The sequence below is a fragment of the Meriones unguiculatus genome, chromosome 2 (genome assembly GCF_030254825.1).
Source record: "Meriones unguiculatus strain TT.TT164.6M chromosome 2, Bangor_MerUng_6.1, whole genome shotgun sequence".
Taxonomy (NCBI): domain Eukaryota; kingdom Metazoa; phylum Chordata; class Mammalia; order Rodentia; family Muridae; genus Meriones; species Meriones unguiculatus.
In genome coordinates, this window is record NC_083350.1 from 129116911 (window position 1) to 129122506 (window position 5596).

The window sequence follows — 5596 nt, forward strand, 5'->3', positions numbered from 1 at the left end:
AAAGGGAATGATCAAGCTAAAACCATAAAAAATCCTGAAGTTTCAGTTTTCATTCTTCGGATTATTGGAGTTTGAAATAATGAGTTCCAAAATTAAGGGTGCAAATGCTTCGAAAACCAAAACCTTGCTAAAATATGGGAGAGGAGGAAGAGACTCAGCTCCCGTTACAGCGAGCCACTCTCCAGCACTGCCACGCTCTTTCCCTTGGAAGTTTATTGTCTTATGTTGCTATGTATCGAGAGGAGACAAAACCTCTCATCTGAGGATAAGTGCATAAAATAAGAAACAACAGGATGACGGAACAGTTCAGTAGCTTTAAGAAGTAGGTGTGAGTGTTCAAAGTGTGATCAGATCTTTTATTCTTTTATAAAACTTGCTGTGTGTATATATATATATATATATATATATATATATATATATATATATTCTTTTTAGAACTCCTCAAAAAGCTTTTCTAGGAGAGGAATTGTGTAGAGAAAAAAAAAAAAAACAACAACAAAAAACCTAAGTGGACAAACAAATATAACCCTAGCTTTGGGAATTGCCTTGGGGTGGGGGCAGGGGGCAGAGACCTAAGATACAGAAACACACTGAAAAACATAACTGATGATTTAATAATGTTTTCGTTCTTAGGTTATCAGTTCCACCTAAATGAACAGTGATTTAAAACGCAGCCTGTCTCTTCCCTTGATTATCTCTTCATTCACAATGCTGTGAGCCATGCCCTGGAACAGAACCTTTCATTCTTTAAACAATCTTCTTTGATCTGGGAGACTTGTCAACTAATCAAAGAAATAAAACAACACGTGTACCAGACACTAAGGAACTGAGATTACTTACCATGTCATTTTGATGAGCATCTTTGTTTATCACACTGTATACCATAAAACCCCTGGGATTCTCTGCAACGTGAAGATTCCCAAAGGTGAGCTTTCTTTTAGCCAAGAGTAGCTGAAGAGTAGTTAAAGTACTGAGTAGTCCCCGTGCCACAAGGAGAATATCCATCTGGAGAGATAAGCATCAGATTGGGAAGGTCTTAGCAGGACTCTGCATCCTTGTCCATTTCATCTGAGGAGATGAATCATCCTGTCCTTGTTAATGATGATCAGTTCCAGTTAGAAATAAAAATGATCATCTGCCAACGAAGCAACTCAGGTTCCCTGAGATATTTAAGGAAACAAGCTCCACAATCAATGCGGCGCTTTCAGTAGTCTACTTAAATACTCTCAGAGCTGTTTCAGATTCCCTCACTGGACGTAAAGCGAAATCCAGAAACACAGGTTTTCATCTAACAGCTTGACATGTTTGTAACCTGTATGTGTACACTTGCAAACCATAAGCGCACATACATGTGCCTGCCTTCCAGGGTTGTGAGAGCATATGCCTCTGAATCATTAGGAGAAATATTACAGGAAGGTCTGTCCGAATAGAACATGAAATAAAATCTTCATACAATTCAAGGGACCGTGGTTCTCCGTTATGAGAACAGGCAATAAATGCCGAAGTCTCCTTGAATCACTACGCATCATTTTAAAGGTTCTGTGTGCTCCCCTTGGAGAGTTAATAGAGTGGGTAATAAGCTCATCTGGGGACCGTGGAAGTCATAGTATAATAAAGACGGAACAGGCTAAGTGAGGGGCTGGGGCTTGGCTGCTTTAACCATGCTATTCGTCACAATAATGACATTCTTGTAACAAGCAGTGGTGGATTGATGTATTACATGGTCTATCATAAAGCACTGTTAGCCACCAGGACCTATAAACCTCAAGACTTCAGCCACAACCCACACGGGCTTGACGTTTGTCCTGCTTCGTTACGAACCCTCCTGTACCATATCAACTGCGTTTACAATATTGCAATGCTGCCTGGGTAAGGAGGAAAGCAATGGGCCGCTCATAATCTAAGGCGGTATTTTTCAAGTCATGAAGTTGTCACCTTGGTTCAGTTTAGGTTTGTGGGCTGAGCCACAAGACCTTTCTTCCAGGTGACAAAACAGCAGACATGCTGCTGGTAGTATATGTAGCTTTTTTACTTTTAATGATCTTATGTGCACAGCTGTTGGTCCTGCATGTATGTCTGGATACCGGGTGTGTGTGTGTGTGTGTGTGTGTGTGTGTGTGTGTGTGTGGTGCTAGCGTTCTCTGTGCAGAAAGGGAGTTGGATTTTTTGCGACTGGAGTCACAGACAGTTGTGAGTTGCCATGTGTGTGTGCTGGGAATCGATCCCAGGTCCTCTGGAAGAGCAGTCAGTGCCCTTAACCACTGAGCCATCTCTTCCAACCTTGTGTATGTGTTTCAACAATGGGGTTCAAATACAGTTCACAAAATACCTCGGGCTTGAGCCCCAGGAGCAGATGTGCCCCCTCCCTCTATAATTTACGTTGCATCTTCAGTCTGGCTTAGCTGTTTCGGAGAAACAAGTTTGAGAATGTTGAGGCATCATTCCCTCTTCCTTGACCCCATCCTCTCCTTTTTGCAGATGCCAGATGAGGAGAGTTGCTTCAGTGAGAAGTTCTAAATCCAAATAGTCATTCCTTGTTCTAGCCACTAGAGGACAAGTGACCTACCTAGACAGAATCCTCTCCATGTCTCCAAAAAGAAACCACGTGAGATTAATAGTAACATTTTTAGATCATTTGCATAAGCGTTTCTCTATTTCATCCTTCACTACCCATTCCAACTGTGCCCATTTCACAGCAGAGAATGGCAAGGCTGGGGGTGGCTAAGTCGCTATTTAAGGTTACTATAGACCTTACACATATAATGTCTATGCTTATCCCACCAACAGCTCCCTTTCCTTTTTGCCACCACCTCCCACCTCCTCCTCGGCCCTTGTCTCTGAGAGAGGCATCTAAGAACTCCACTTAGAATCTCTTTACCCCAGACTTTGTTCGGGAAGATTCGTTTTGTACCAAGAGTTCAGTAAGACCGTGGGAGAGAAACAGGGAAGGTGTCATGCCCTGAAATGGTTGATTTCCACAAGTTCATTTTTCAAAAAGAGGGGTCCCCAGTGTTCTCAGCAGGCTCTTAAGGAAGTGGTGACTGCAAAACACTAAAAGCATGGCTTGCTTCAAATTTGGGGGCACAGAGGTAGGAGAATGAAGTTTCTGGAAGGTGTGTTCTTTGTGAGGTCAGGGGCATACAAGCGTAATATACTGTGAACTCCAATCTTCTCAGAGGTATTTTTAAAAAAAATCTTTATTTGAAATTTTGTATTCGGTTCATTCGTTTCATTTTATATGTGTCCTACCTGCGTGTGTGTCTGTGTGCCATGTGCATGCTTGGTGACTTTGGAGGTCAGAAGAGGCCACATTCCCTGCGACTGGAGGTAGAGGTGGTTGTGAACCACCATGTGCATGCTGGGAAACAAACCCGGGTCCTCTGCAAGAGCACTGTATGCTCGGAACTACTGAGCAGTGTCTTTAGATGATGGGGTAGCGCAGGCAAGGGCAGGAGCGGTGACTGTGGAGAGCACAGTAGCTGCTCTTTTTGCAGCTTCCTTCCCACAGACTCTGAAGGAGGCGCTTAGTCTCACACTTGACTCTTTGAGCCTCCATTATGCTTGGAAAGAACTTGAGGAATGTGGGGGAAGATGGTGGACATAACTGTAAAAGGCATCTAGCAGCTGTGGTCTCCTCAGGTCCCCGAAGGCTTATCCAACCGCCGGGGTTTTTATAAAGCAGTTCACCTGATTATGTAAGGCAAGATTCTATATACTGTGTTCTGATGAAGCTAGGCCGCTGATCGCATTCGAAACGTTAGGAGAACTGAACGTAAATGGTATCGCATGCAGTTTGAGGAGGGAATTTGGTGGTGAGTTGGTGGACAGGAAACCTCACTTTTCAGAACAGCGTTTACTGGAGAGAAATGGCTAGTGGAGGAAATCTTAGGATTTCCTTAGGAAAATTAGGAAATGAGTATTCATAATTTTTAAAAAAGAGATAAAACTCTGTAACTCCTCAAACCTATATTCTCATGAATGGAGAACACAGATATATTCCTAAAATAATTAATTGACTTCTGAAAAATAATTGATTTTTGTTTGTTTGTCTTTGTTTCTTTTTTTTTTTTTTTTTCCTGAGACAGGGGTTTTCTGTGTAGTCATGGCTGCCCTGGAACTCACTCTGTAGACCAGGCCGACCTTGAAGAAAATAATGCTTTTTGAACAGGTGGGGTCACCAAAATAGGGAGGTGATAAGAAGAAGACATGACGCCAACGTTCTTTCTGTTGAATTACAGAAGACAAAGCTGAGGGATTGGACAGAGGGGACTGAGCCGCCTGGGAACTGCACTGAAAATGTGAATAAGCCTCCTGAAGCTGCCAGAGAGGCTGGCAGAGCTGGACCCTAGGAAAGAGTCGTACCTGGAGGCTCAGCAGCTAAAATTCTTAAAAAAGACATCAAAGGAAGCCAACCAGAGTATGTTTGAGGTTGTATCCTGTGTGGCTGGGGTGTGGGCAGCAAGGGTGCAGGGCGGCCCTGGGACAGAAGCTGGGCTGAAAGCTAGCTCTTGGTAGAAGCTGGGAAGCATTTTTATAAACTCTAACCTAATTTTTGAGTCTTCTCTCCCCGGATGCTTTTTCCAGAGGCAACTAGTGTTAATCTTTCTAAATGGACAGTGGGCTTGGGAAACTGGGCACCGCACCATGCACAAGAGCACTCTATTTCATATATGATACCTATGCGTTCTATGTGTCAACTGTACGTTCATCAGAGCCATCTCACCTTTAAGTTCATGTAGGTCTGCTTTAGCCTATCAAGGGCTGCATACGACTTCAAAATGGCCCAGCACTGTGGATATATTTAACCATGTCCTTGGCCTCATCTGTCCTCAGCTGGCTCCCTTCCTCTCATTCACTCATTCACTGAATTTTAAACATCGCTTCCAGCGTGTCAAATGCAAGGCGAGCCTGAAAACGTCAAAACTGACATTGTCTGTGCCCCAGGCTTCGACAAGTGGGCTTGCTTAAGATACAGTTGTATGAACACAGTTAAGAAACATAAGACAGTTAGAACCACCTTAAATCTTGCCAACTGTCTCACAGGGGGTGGGAAGTGGGTGGAGAGTAAATAAATAAATAACCTCAGATCATCGCTACACCAGGAGCACAAACAAAGAGCCACAGGAGTCCAGAAGAGCAAGATGGAGCCCAGCAGGGCTTTCCTGCCTGGGTCCAGGCCACCACACCACCAGATCAATCTTCCCACAGCCATCCTTTGATCAGACTTCTGCTCTGCTCGAAAGCCTCCGCTGACCCTCCGTGGCCTGGCCCCTCCCCCCATCTGCTGCAGAAATCACCTCGGTGCCATCATGGTCCCACTAGAATGGAGGTCGTTGTGATATGGTCCCAAAGTGCCCCGGAATTGTTATTACAAGTCTAAGGTGTGGAGTCTGCCTGTGTCACTTTTTAGCTGGGCGACAATAGCCAATCTGCCAACCTCTGAGATTTACAATCCCCGCCTGTCAGCTGCTGACTCTGCCCATCTCATAAATCTGGTGTGAGGACTAAATGAGATGATATGGGTGAAAAAAGTGTAAAGTGATTTGCCAGTATAAGATATATTAATTCCTACATATATACATATACATCCATAACA